The 13,980-nt window shown below is 37.2% G+C and overlaps 1 protein-coding gene and 1 long non-coding RNA gene across 3 annotated transcripts in view; both read left to right on the plus strand.

Moving 5' to 3' along the window:
* Positions 1-13,980, plus strand: part of IFNE (interferon epsilon) — a 29,853-nt gene that overhangs the window by 9,252 nt on the left and 6,621 nt on the right. The window lies entirely within an intron of this gene.
* LOC307189162 lies at positions 4,102-13,137 on the plus strand. Of its 2 annotated transcripts, none has more exons than XR_013829111.1 (3): positions 4,102-4,599; positions 5,754-5,785; positions 13,036-13,137. It is a non-coding gene; the product is annotated as an uncharacterized lncRNA (long non-coding RNA). The 2 variants fall into 2 exon arrangements; XR_013829112.1 differs by lacking the exon at positions 4,102-4,599 and adding an exon at positions 5,367-5,457.

Here is a 13,980-nt window from a genome sequence, read left to right on the forward strand (position 1 = left end):
AGGGAAATTGTCTCAGAAGATACCAGATCAAGGGTCCCGGGGAAAAAGGATGTTAGAATTTCCATCAGTAGGTTCATGCTGTAAGTTCTAGGCACGAAGTTCACTGGAGCACTTGGGGTCATATCTGAGGCCTTGAACATCAAAAACCACATGTGGCATTATATACACGTGGGGTAGAGTGTAAGATTCCAGAGGAAAGATTTCTTCCCCAAAGCATTTCTCTCAGATTGTCATGTGTTGTCTTGTGCAACTAATGCCTGACATATTAAAAATAAACAAAAAGTCAAATGAAAACAAAAAACACTAACTGTCCTTCTCTTTCACAGCATTCAGGGGTGTGGTTATAAGGGTTGGGCCACCGGAGATCCTAGTGTCAAACCCCATGGCTTTGTCAAAGCTGACCTTCTACTCCCAAGCAGAATTAGTGTGATTGGACCAGGTTGTGGTCCTCAGGAAGCTCCCTTGTCATCTCATGCAAATGGAACCCTGTGAGCCCAGTCTAAGACCCCTGACACAAGCCACACTGGTATGAATCCAAGGACAACACTAGTTAAGCTCAAGCTAGGCATCTTCAGTACATAAGGAAAAAATGTAAAATATAATTTATTATATAAATATATTTAGGCAATTCAGATGATGATATCATATCCTGAATAAACATTGAGTAAACTGTGAAACCCATACCTAGTAACGTATTTTTGAAGAAATAGATACACCCCTACCAGAGTACTAGCTCTGCTTGAGCCTCAGCTCTCCCTGAGCTGGGCTCAGACTCGGGGGTATAATGATCTACACAAGAAGGAGACCTCACAGCTTCTGCACCAAAAGAGAATCTTGCTTCTCTTATGCCTGGAGAATAGGAAGGACCAGATTCCCTCAGGAGCTGATGGAAGATAGTCAGCCATGGACAAAAGACCAGGCCACTGTGTCCTCTGTGAGTAGCACCAGCAGATGTTCAGCCTTGAGGCACAGCAGATCTCATGCTATTTGGGATAAGACCTGGATGGAAAAATTCCTCACTGGACTTCACCAGCAGGTGGACAGCTGGAGATGTATCAGGGGCAGGAGAGAAAGGAAGGAGGGGCTCCTCCTGAGCAGTGAGGAGCCAAGATTGGAAGGTTAGAGGGCCTTCCAAGGAGTAAGCCTCTAAATTAAAGTAAGTGAATATAGCCTCTGGGAGGATATCAGGGTGGAAATCAGGAGGGGCTTCCTATCCATTAAAAAACTTGCTAAAAAATTAAGGAAATAAGGAAAATAAAAGAATAAAGGAGACCCTGGGTCTCTCCATATGGGGGTGAATGTTGACTCTCTCTGGTACCCACACAAGCAATATGGTTTGGTACCCCAGGGTTAAGAAGGGTAACTTACTGTTGCAGTGCTATTGAGGATAACAGGGATCTGCTCTCAAGAGTAGAGATCAGGCCATAGAAACTGGGGTCCATGCCATGTCCTCTGAAGAGAAGGGGACCAGGATCCCACCTTCCACGATGACTGCCAGAATTACCTTAAGCACCCTGAGCAGTGCCATTCAATGGAAGCTGTGAGTGAGAATCATCTGTAGACCTCCTTGCCCTTCTCCCTCATCAGCTCCAAGTCCTCATTTTATTTATTTATTTAAATGTATGATACAAGCTATATACAAATTCATATACATTGAAATGTTAACAAGAGCAAAGTAAAAAACAAATGAGTATTTACAACCTCTCTCCCTCAGGTACCCTGTAAGAAAGATTGTACATCTCCTTGCTTGGTTTTTGGTCTTTTGCTCTGCTGCGTTATGTGTATTTATAAAGTATAGAAAGGGATGCAGAAATTGTCCCAGAAAAAATATAGAGCAATTTTCATAATATAAAGGAAGAAAACAATTGGGAGACAGATAGAAGAATGGATCCAGAAAAGCAGTGGCAGGAATCAAAAAATGGGCAAATTTCCATGTAGTCAGAGAAGATTTGAAGAGAGGGTCTCCAGGGATTTAGAAAGAGAGGAAAAGGGAAAATATCTTAAGGGTTCTGCAGTGCAGGGGCTGGAGAAATAGGGTACAGAATGCGGTGAGCAGAATCCAGATGGAAGAGCCTGGAAAAGATGGATTTTAAGAAGTTTTGTTCTGGGTTTTGAGTCCCAAAACGATCTGAATTGCATTTTCATATGACTTTGCAAAAAACATATTTTTTTTGTTGAGACGTATGTAACTTTTTATTTAAAGAGAAAGAAAATGTTTTTAATTGGAATTTTTAAAGTTGGTACTGGCACAAAAATAAACAAAACTGCTTTAAGATTCCTTGCATACTCATGTATGTATGAGAACTGATAATTGAATAATGGTTGTTTTTAAACTAAATGGGGAAAGCTTGACTGATGCAATAAATATTGTTGGGAAAATAGGATATCTGGGAAAAAAATTAGATTCCAAATCTCCCACAGTACACAAAATGAAATTTGATGTATACAGAATAAGAGGCAAGAAGAGGGTTGGCTCTGAAGGCAGATCACCTGGGTTTCAATACCAGCTTTGCCATACACTGCTTTATGGCCATGAGCATGTTACTCTGCATCTCTGTGTCTCAGGTCATCCAGCTGTTAAGTTAGTATAACAAATCGCTGAATGGTTATGGTTATAAATATATGAAACAAAAACAAACCTATTAAATACTAAAAGAAATGTGTATATAAAAAGTTTTTAAATTTTCAGATAGGAAAGCTCTTCCTGAGTGATGTGAAACACAAGGCTAAAAGGAAATGAGCAACGCATTTTAATACATGAATTAAAAACAAAAGTCTCTCCAATACAGAACTATCAAGAAAATTTAAAGACGTGAAAAAAATCTTAAAACATGCAATAGAATAATAATATTTTCAATATAAAAAGAGCTCAAAAAAGTTTAACCCAATAGCAACATGAGCAAGAAATATTGAGGTAATTTTCAAAAGCAGTAATAGCTACAAGTAGATAATATACATGTGCCAAATAATCAGCCTTCCTAGTGATCATGGATTTTTCATATAAATGAAAAATATGATAAAGAACAAGATAGCTTGGTGATGGTTGTGGTAAGAGCCCACACCTATACACAATAGAAACATAAAATTTTTTAAAAATCAGTAATTAATTTAGTAAAAATTACCAAAATTTTTGAACCACTGGACTTACCAAATGCAGTTCTAGGTACTTATATTACAGAAATATTCTGTCCATACCCCTGCCCAAATATGAATACGAATTTATTTATAGCAGCCCTATTTATATAAAAGGGAATTGTAGTCAAATTAATGTGCTATTATAGAGGATTGGTTAAGTAAACATTGATCCCCTCATATTATGGAATACTAGCTACACAGCAATTAAATTCATTTAGGTAAAGAACAGTCACCTAAATCCAAGCTTGTTCATAACATATTGAATTATGTTGAATGAAAAAGCTAATTAAGGAATAAGAATGATTACACTGGGGAAAACTGATGTCTCATTATTCCTAGAGAGTGGGATTTGATGGAATGGAGGGTAGAAATGAGATCTTTAAACTCCATTTTAACTTTTGGGACCTAGGTATCTTTCCCTTTTTTTTTTTTTTCTTAGCTATGTGTTTAAAATTGACTCTTTTAAATTGTGTCCAGTATTTCTGTTTTTCTGAAAAGAAGGGGGCTTATCTTAGCTCAGTATCCCAAAGTTGGTACTGGAAGATGACTCCTGACTTTGTATCACCAGGGACAGTATGGAGGAACCACTTCACTGGACTCTGTTAAAAGGTGAAGGTGGAACAGACAGAATTTGGATAAAAATGTTTTCCTGATAATATATAAATAAGAAAATTTTAATATGTTTCTCATTTGATGAATAAAACCATTGCTATAGCTTTAAATAAGAGTAAGTAACTGACTCCTGAATGCTGATTTTTTTCTTTACTATATGGTTTTTCATAGTAGTTTATGGATGAATAAAGTATATCCTGATTGTTTCCTCCAGCACTATTCTAGATCTTGGATCTATGTTTCTGCACCTCTTGGTATTAACTTATTTTCTCTTTAGAGCAAATATTTTCACTAAAAAGGATGTCTCTAACTCAATATCTTGCTTCAAACTTACCTTTAGCACTTCCAGCAATTGTTGAATAAGTTCCAGAAGAAATTTCTCTACATGTATCTATTCCAATCAGAAGGGATGCTCTTGGATGAAATTAACACGAAGGAAGAACTTCTGGGATGCAAGTTAGGGAAGAAAGACATTGAGAAAAGGACTTCTGGTAAAGAATTAGCCAAGATCTCTTACCTGCAGGAAGTATGAACCTACAACAAAACTTTACAAACTCAGAAGGATCCTGCAGCAATCCAAGAGACCATTGTGATGTTGCCAGACTAACCAGATTTAAAAAAACTCAGAAGATTATGAACTTACTTGCATCTCTAGCTTATTTACATCTGTAGCTTTCTTGCAAATTTTTAAAATACGTGTTTCAGTATCAACAAGAAAATGAGAAAGTATCTTCACACTTTGTGAAACTGTACTTCACAGAGGAAGGTATAAACTGTACTTCACAAAAGAAGATATCCAAACCATCGACAAACTTGAAAAAAAGTGATCAACATCGTGACTGCTCATGGGAGGTAAATTAAAGCCAGAATCTCACCACAACACACACACCAGAACAGCTGAAACTAAAAATATTAAATTAAAAAATTTAAAACACTGACATGACAATTGTTGACGGGAGTATAAATTATTAAAACTTTTGAAAAGTGCTTGGTAGATTCTATAAAGATAAGCATGTATGTACCCTGTGACAAAGCCACTCCACTACTGGGCATATATCCAATAGAAATTATTGCTTAGATCCACCAAAAGAAATGTCCAAGTATGCTCACAGAAGCCGTAATCATAGTAGCCCCTACGCATGCCAAAGAAAGCAAAAGTACATTAATACTAAAGTGACACATATATTTTGATCTATTCAAAAAACATAGTACATAACAATGAAAACAATGAATTATTGATACACAAAACCAATATGGATGATTTCACAGACGTAGCATTGAGTGAAAAAGCTAGATATAAATAAAGTATCTGAAGTGTATTTTCATTTATAAGAAGTTCAGAAATTGGCAAAACCAATCCATGGTGATAGAGGACTCAGAGTGGTTAGACTTATGGTGGAGTGTTCATTAATAGGGCTCAAAGGTAGTCTTACTTTTACCTTAAGGAACTGTATTTTCTACTTACTATAATAATTTTGCTTCCTTCTGTTTGCTTCATATTTATCGTTATTATTCCACCACAATATTAAATACTAGAAGGGAGGTAAGCATTGTTGTCTTTTACCTAATTTTTAGGAAGAATACAGGCGTATCTTCTTTATTGTGCTTTGTAGATACTGCGTTTTTTACAAATGGAAAATTTGTGACAACCCAGCGTTGAGCGTCTATCAGCACCATTTTTCAAACTTTGTGTCTCTGTGTCACATTTTGGTAATTCTCACAATATTTCAAACTTTTTCATTATTATTATATTTGTTATGGTGATTCATGATCAGTGATCTTTGATGTTACTATTGCACAAATTATGACTCACTGAAGGCTCAGATGATGGTTAGCATTTTTAGCAATAAAGTATTTTTTAATTTAGGTATGTGCATCATTTTTTTAGACATAAAATGTTATTGTACACTTAATAGACTACAGTATAATTTAAACATAACTTAGATGCACTGGGAAAGCAAAAAATTTGTGTGACTCACTTTATTGCAATATTGGCTTTATTGCAGTGGTCTGAAACTGAACCTGCAAGATCTCTGAGGTATGCCTGTATTCCAGTTTATCATTTCTCCTGTTTATAAAGAAAGCTGCTTGATGTTATTCTCATGTTTCTGTTTATTTCTCATCAGTTTGGAATTTTTAAAGATGATGCATATAATTTCTTTTTCTTACAAATATCACATCAAAATATTTGAGAAGAAAGTTTATTTTTCTCATGTTAAATACTGATGAATAGATTGTTGTGAATTGTTCCCAGGAGTTGGATCAAAAATCCATGTTACTGGTTGCCTTATCAATTATGGTAACCAACTTAGAAAAACATTGTACAAAAATCTTCCAAGTGCCGTTGTATTAAAAAATTAAATATATTTACAGAAATCTAGAATAAGTAAATAATGTAAAAATGAAGAGGAAGAGGTAAGCTTTAAAATGGCTATGTCAGCCTGTGTTGTTATGTACTACGTAATCTGACCATATCAGGCATCCAATATAATTTAAGGGAGGTTCTGGAATTTTTTCCATTCTGATTTTAATAACATATCTTTGTCCTCTGGTTTCTCTTTGCTAAGAAGTATATTTGAATGGCTGAGTGCTGTTAAAAAAAATAAGTCTTGTGTTCATTAAGGATGAACATAACATGGTGTTATGTTAACTAACCAAATGCACTAAGACATATGAATACCTGGACTTAATTTATTTGCTTACTGTTGACACGGTAAGCAAGTGCCTTCTGTGACTAATGTTATTCTGCCCTCTACTGGTTCAAATTGAAATCCCCAATTTAGATACATTCCAGGAAAACAGCTTTAAGGTAGAATTTTAATGAAATTTTCCCCTTAAAAAGAAAACAAGCAAAGGAGATTGGTTCAAGATGGCGGAGTAGAAGGATGTGCGCTCACCTTCTCTTGTAAGAGCACCAAAATCACAGCTAACCACTGAACAACCATCAACAGGAAGATACCCCACATCCAAAGACAAAGGAGAAGCTGCAACGAGACAGTAGGAGGGGCACAGTCACTATAAAATCAAATCCCATACCTGCTGGGTGGGTGACCCACAAATTGGAGAACAATTATACCACAGAAGTTCTCCCACTGGAGTGAAGGTTCTGAGCCCCTCATCAGGATTCCCAGCTTGGGAGTCTGGCAAGGGGACTAGGAGTCCCCAGGGAATCTGACTTTGAAGGTCAGTGGGATTTGACTGCAGAACTTCCACAGGACTTGGGGAAACAGAGACTCCACTCTTGGAGGGCACACACAAAGTCTTGTGTGCACCAGGACCAAGGGAAAGGAGCAGTGACCCCATAGGAGACTGAATCAAACCTACCTGCTAGTGTTGGAGGGTCTCCTGCAGAGGCAGCAGGCGGCTGTGGCTCATTGCAGGGACAAGGACACTGGCAGCAGCAGTTCTGGGAAATACCCGTTGGCATGAGCCCTCCCAGAGGCCGCCACTAGCCCCACCATATAGCCTGTAGGCTCCAATGATGGGTCACCTCAGGCCAAAGAACTAACAGGGAGGGAAAACAGCCCCACCCATCAGCAGACGAGTGGATTAAAGTTTTACTGAGCATAGCCCTGCCCACCAGAGCAAGACCCAGCTATACCCACCACCGGTCCCTCCCATAAGGAAGCTTGCACAAGCCTCTTGGATAGTCTCAACCACCAGAGGGCAGACAGCAGAAGCAAGAAGAACTACAATCCTGCAACCTGCAGAACAAAAACAACAATCACAGAAAGTTAGAAAAAATGAAAAGGCAAAGGATTATGTCCCAGATGAAGGAACAAGGTAAAACCCCAGAAAAACAACTAAATGAAGTGGAGATAGGCAACTATCCAGAAAAGGAATTCAGAATAATGATAGTGAAGATAATCCAGCATTTTGGAAAAAGAATGGAGGCAGTGATTGAGAAGAGGCAGGGAATGTTTAACAAAGACCTAGAAGAACTAAAGAACAGAGATGAACTGAAATGAAAAATACACTAGAAGGAATCAATAGCAGAATAACTGAGGCAGAAGAACGGGTAAATGACCTGGAAGACAGAATGGTGGAAATCACTGCCATGGAACAGAATAAAGAAAAAAGAATGAAAAGAAATGAAGACAGCTTAAGAGATCTCTAGGACAACATTAAATGCAACAACATTCTCATTGTAGGAGTCCCAGAAGGAGAAGAGAGAAAGGACCTGAGAAAATATTTGAAGAGATAATAGCTGAACTCCTCCCTAACATGGGAAAGGAAACAGTCAACCAAGTCCAGGAAGTGCAGAGATTCCCAGGCATGATAAACCCAAGGAAGAACACACCAAGACACACAGTAATCAAACTGATAAAAATTAAAGACAAAAAATACTGAAAGCAGCAAGGGAAGAACAACAAATAACATACAAGGGAACTCCCATAAGGTTATCAGTTAATTTCTCAGCAGAAACTCTGCAAACCATAAAGGAGTGGCACCATATATTTAAAGTGATGAAAGGGAAGAACCTACAACCAAGAATACTCTACCCAGCAAGGCTTTCATTCAGATTTGATGGAGAAATCAAAAGCTTTACAGACAAGCAAAAGCTAAGAGAATTCAGTACCACCAGACCAGCTTTGCAACAAATAGTAAAGGGACTTCTCAAGGCAGGAAACACAAGAGAAGAAAAAGACCTATGAGAACAAACCCAAAACAATTAGAAAATGGTAATAGGAACATATGTATCAATAATTACCTTAAATGTAGATGGATTAAATGCTCCAACCAAAAGACATAGACTGGCTGAGTGGATACACAAAGAAAACCTGTATATATGCTGTCTACAAGAGACCCACCTCAGACCTAGAGACACATACAGACTGAAAGTGAGGAGGTGGAAGAAGGCATTCCATGCAAATGGAAATCAAAGGAAAGGTGGAATAGCAATGCTCATTTCAGATGAAATAGACTTCAAAATAAAGACTGCTATAAGAGACAAAGAAGGACACTACATAATGATCAAGGGATCAATCCAAGAAGATGATATAACAATTGTAAATATATATGCATCCAGCATAGGAACACCTCAATATATAAGGCAAGTACTAACATCTATAAAGGGAGAAATCGGCAGTAGCACAATAATAGTGGGGGACTGTAACACCCCACTTTCATCAATGGACAAATCATCCAGACAGAAAATCAAAAGGAAACACAGACCTTAAATGACACATTAGACCAGATGGACTTAATTGATATTTATAGAGCATTCCATCCAAAAGCAGCAGAATACACATTCTTCTCAAGTGCACATGGAACACTCTCCACATGCTGGGCCACAAGGTGAGCCTCAGTAAATTTAAGAAAATTGAAATCATATCAAGCATCTTTTCTGATCACAACACTATGAGGTTAGAAATAAACTACAAGAAAAAAAACTATAAAAAACACAAACACATGGAGGCTAAACAATATGCTACTAAACAACCAATGGATCACTGAAGAAATTGAAGAGGAAATCATAAATACCTAGAGATGAATGAAAATGGAAGCACAATGATCCAAAACCTATGGGATGCAGCAAAAGCGTTCTAAGAAGGAAGTTTATAGCAATACAGGCTTACTTCAGGAAATAAGAAGAATCTCAAATAACAACCTCAACTTACACCTAAAGCAACTAGGGAAAGAAGAACAAACAAAACCTAAAGTTAGTAGAAGGAAAGAAATCATAAAGATCAGAACAGAAATAAATGAAATAGAGACAAAGAAAACAATAACACAGATCAATGAAATGAAAAGCTGGTTCTTTGAAAAAATAAACAAAATTGATAAACCTTTAACCAGACTCACCAAGAAAAAAAGGGAGAGGACTAAAATCAATAAAATTAGAAATGAAAAAGGAGCAGTTACAACTGATACCACAGAAATACAAAGGATCATAAGAGAATACTACAAGCAACTGTATACCAATAAAATGGACAACCTGGAAGAAATGGACAAATTTTTAGAAAGGTACAGTCTCCCAAGACTGATCCAGGAAGAAATAAAAACTATGAACAGACCAATCACAAGCACTGAAATTGAAGCTGTGATTTTAAAACTCCCCGCAAACAGAAGTACCGGACCTGATGGCTTCACAGGCAAATTCTATCAAACATTTAGAGGACAACTAACACCTACCCTTCTGAAACTGTTCCAAAAATTTGCAGAGGAAGGAAAACTCCCAAACTCATTCTATGAGGCCACCATCATCCTGATACCAAAACCAGACAAAGATACCACAAAAGAAAGAAAATTACAGGGCAATATCACTGATTAACATAGATGCAAAACCCCTCAACAAAATACTAGCAGTCCGAATCCAATAATACATTAAAAGGATCATACACCATGATCAAGTGGGATTTATCCCAGGGATGCAAGGATTCTTCAATATTCTCAAATCAATAAGTGTGATACCCCACATCAACAAATTAAAGAATAAAAACCATGTGATCATCTCAATAGATGCAGGAAAATCTTTCGACAAAATTCAGCACCCATTTATGATAAGAACTCTCCAGAAAGTGGGCATAGAGGGAATCTACCTCAACATATTAAAGGCCATATATGACAAACCTACAGCCAACATCATACTCAATGGTGAAAAGCTGAAAGCATTTCCTGTAAGATCAGGAGCAAAACAAGGATGTCCACTCTCGCCACTTTTATTCAACATAGTTTTGAAAGTCCTAGCTGTGGCAATCAGAGAAGAAAGAGAAATAAAAAGAAAGAGAAATAAAACTCTTAATATTCTAAGTGCTTTGTATACACTATTTCCTTGTAGACACTGGGCTTTTTGCTGCTGTAGCCGAATAGCTTTCAACACACACACAAGAACAAAGGCACATGCGTGAACCACCCCCCTACCCTCCAACACACACACACATGTACAGGCACCCATGTATGAATGATACAGACTGGCTTCTAGACCAGCTAACCCAAATTCTCCAGAAACTCATGCCTGTTTCTGCCCAGGTTACTTGTTGACCATCTGAATAGTCAGGTGGCACTGACTGCATTCCCCCACTCTCCAGCCATTATCTCTGCAGGATGTTCTCCTATACTAAGCATTTTCCACTTGGGATGGATGTGGCTATAAACACATGTACTTTTCTATGGTGCTTTCTAAACTGCAGCTTGCCTGCACATATTTTCATCTTTCTTTTATAGATATAACCAAAGGTATAAGTTTAGATAAGAGGCAGTATCAGAACAGAATCAATATACCGTGGATAAGAGCTCCCCAGGTCTGTGACTCAAGCACTGCTGTTTTATTTTTGCAGTCTCCATTCCTAGTTCTTGTCTATAAAAGCATGTCCAGCTCTTTATTGGTCCGTATCCTCAAATTTGTTATGATAAAAGTATGGACTTAGCATTCTTTGACTTATGTCAGGTGCCTGCAGATTCTCCCTCATCCCAAGAACTTAATATGTCCATTGGTCCTGAACAAAGATGCTTCACTGAGATTCAGCCCCAAAATCAGCCTGGGAAGTATAGGTATTCTTGTTTCCAGTGTAGGTCTCACATGGGAAAACATCAACTCCATTGCAGTTTCTGTGTGCATTGATTTAGATTTAAAAATTGAACACATGAGCATATAACTTTTGAGAAATTGCATGTATGTTTACAAAATAAAGTTTTATACATTGTAATGAGAACATTTTGTTCTATAAGATATAAATAACATGTGGAAAATAAGTATGTGATAAATTTAAAGCTGTCAGCCTTATGATCATTGAATATAATTCATATTTCTCTGCTTTTAAGGTCACCATTGTTGATTCTAGGCTTCAGTTTTCAGTTGGTAAAGGAACTTCTAAAATGCATGAAAACCTGAACTTTGTAAGGATCATTTTGTCACCGTTTTGTGAAAGCTTAGTTTTCTTCCTTTTTTTCTTTAATTTCTTTTACAAGTTTGTTAATGAAGAGAAAGCACCTGTTGATTCCCACTGCGACAGTTTGTTAAACATGGGGTCTGTATTCTTCCCCCTTTAGGGAAAGGTTCATTCCTTGAAAGTAACTCTTCTTATCCAGTCTTGAATCCTCACTTCTAGCAAGTTCTCTTCTAAATCTCTCTCTTGTCCCAAACACATCTCCAGCTGTTCTGCTGCTGCTGATGTCCAATGTGGAATTTCTCCAAGAGAGTCTCATCCCAAACATCCTGGGCCCTTTGTACTGAAGATGCTACAGAGAAATCTCAGGGAAGACAGCGTGATGTGGACTCCTTGAAACTGCCCAGCATCCCCTGGATCTCAGAGATCAGTCAGATGTGTTTTCCAGAAATAACAGATGGGAAGCACTTGCTTTTTGTTGGAGAAACACTGAGATGTGCCTCTTGTCCAGACCATGACCTGAGTCACCTCACAACTTGAGCAAAATTTGGGGCAGAAGAATGGAAGTTCTTTAAATTTTTTTCTGTAAAGTATTTTGCACTGATTTGATAGACTTTTATAGGCAGGTTCCCAAGGAAAATGTGCATGTGTAAATGTCAAATAAAGATGTGAAAAGATGCTCAACATTATTAGTCACCAGGGAGATACAAATTAAAAGCACAATTAAATACCACTTCCTATTTATGGAAGTGGCTAAAATTAAAAAGATTGTGCATAACTGGTACAGAGGATGTGACATCACTGGAATTCTCCTCCATTGCTGGTGGAAATATCAAATGGTACAACCACTTTGGAAAATGGTTTGGCAGTTTCCTAAAATGTAAAACCTATACCTTTCATATGATACAGCTGTTCTACTCTTAGATATTTACCTGAGAGAAATGAAAGTACATGTCCTCATAAAGACTTATACATGAATGTTCTGAGCAGCTTTATTCCTATTTAAAAACCCTGGGGAAAAAAATGTCCATCAACAAGTGAAACAATGAATTATCATAGATCCATAAAATGGAAGATTATTCAGCAATAAAAACAATCAACTATTGAAACATGGTAAAATATGGGTGAATCTTAAAATGTTGAAGCCGAATGAAAAGAAAAAGAGCACATACTGTGTTATTCCATTTACATGAACTTGTAGGAAATGCAAACTTGTCTTTAGGGACAGAAAGGGCTGACTGGCAGGGTGAGAGGTGAGGTTGGAAAGGGAAAGGGATTACAAAGGTGCATGAAGAAACCTCTGGAGGGTGACTGGCATCTTCATTATCTTAATTGTGATGGTTTTATGGATGTATATATAAATATCAAAACATGATTTAGATTTATATTCTCTGCAGGTAGGAGATCTTTGCTATGTCTGTACCAGAAGACCTTGTTCAATGTTTTTTTCTTCCATAAGGCACGTTCCAGCAGACCCTCCCTGCTATTTTCTGCCAAGAGTGTACCTAAGGATTGGAATAGAGACCCATGAAGGATTTCTCAGCTGATGGAACAGCTAAAGGTAAATTTGGAGCAGGATACTGAATCAAAAGAGTCCTTTTGGTGCAAGCTCTGGCTCTATGGAGGAAACAAACCACTACCAAGAGGAGCAGAAACATAGCTCTAAGACCTAGAAGAGTCTGGAGAAAAAAGCCAAGAGGTGCTTTTTATTCATTCATACTAAGAAAACTCAAATGTTGAAGAAATAAACGTCCAAGATTGAAAACATTACTTTTGTATAAAATTATCTCAAAGTTTTTATTAAATGAGAAACATCACTAGCATTCTCTTCTTTCTGTATTGGTAGACAACTCTGACTGCTGTCTAAAGTGTTAAGTAGTCAATGCTGTCTGCTCCACTTCTACCTTTTAAAGAGTCCAGTCAACAATTTTCCCCCATGTTTTCTCCTGGTGATACAAAGACAGTGCTCTTTTTTCAGTATCAAACGTGTGGGATACTAAGCTAAGATGGACACCCCTTGCTTCAGTCTAATAGAAATGTTGGAAACAATATTAAAAAATCAATTCTAAGTATATAGCTTATTTTTTTAAGTTAACAAAAAGCAATCTATAGGTTCCAGAAAACAAAAGGAAGTCAAATGATCTTATCTCTACCCTTTATTTCCTAAAATCCTAATCTTTAAGAATAGCTAGATATCAATTTTCACCAATGTGTTTACTCTTATCCCTTAACTTGCTTTTTCACTCGAGAAGACACTCAGAATATCATGAACATCCTTGGATGCTGGTGAGTATTGGTCCACCTTATTTAAGTTAATGTGGCTGCACAGTATTCTGTGAAGGAATCCTGATTTACTTAACCATTCATCTGTACTGTCACACATTAAGTTGATTTCAATTACCGT

Source organism: Stenella coeruleoalba (assembly GCF_951394435.1).
Source record: "Stenella coeruleoalba genome assembly, chromosome: 7".
NCBI classification, from domain to species: Eukaryota; Metazoa; Chordata; class Mammalia; order Artiodactyla; family Delphinidae; genus Stenella; species Stenella coeruleoalba.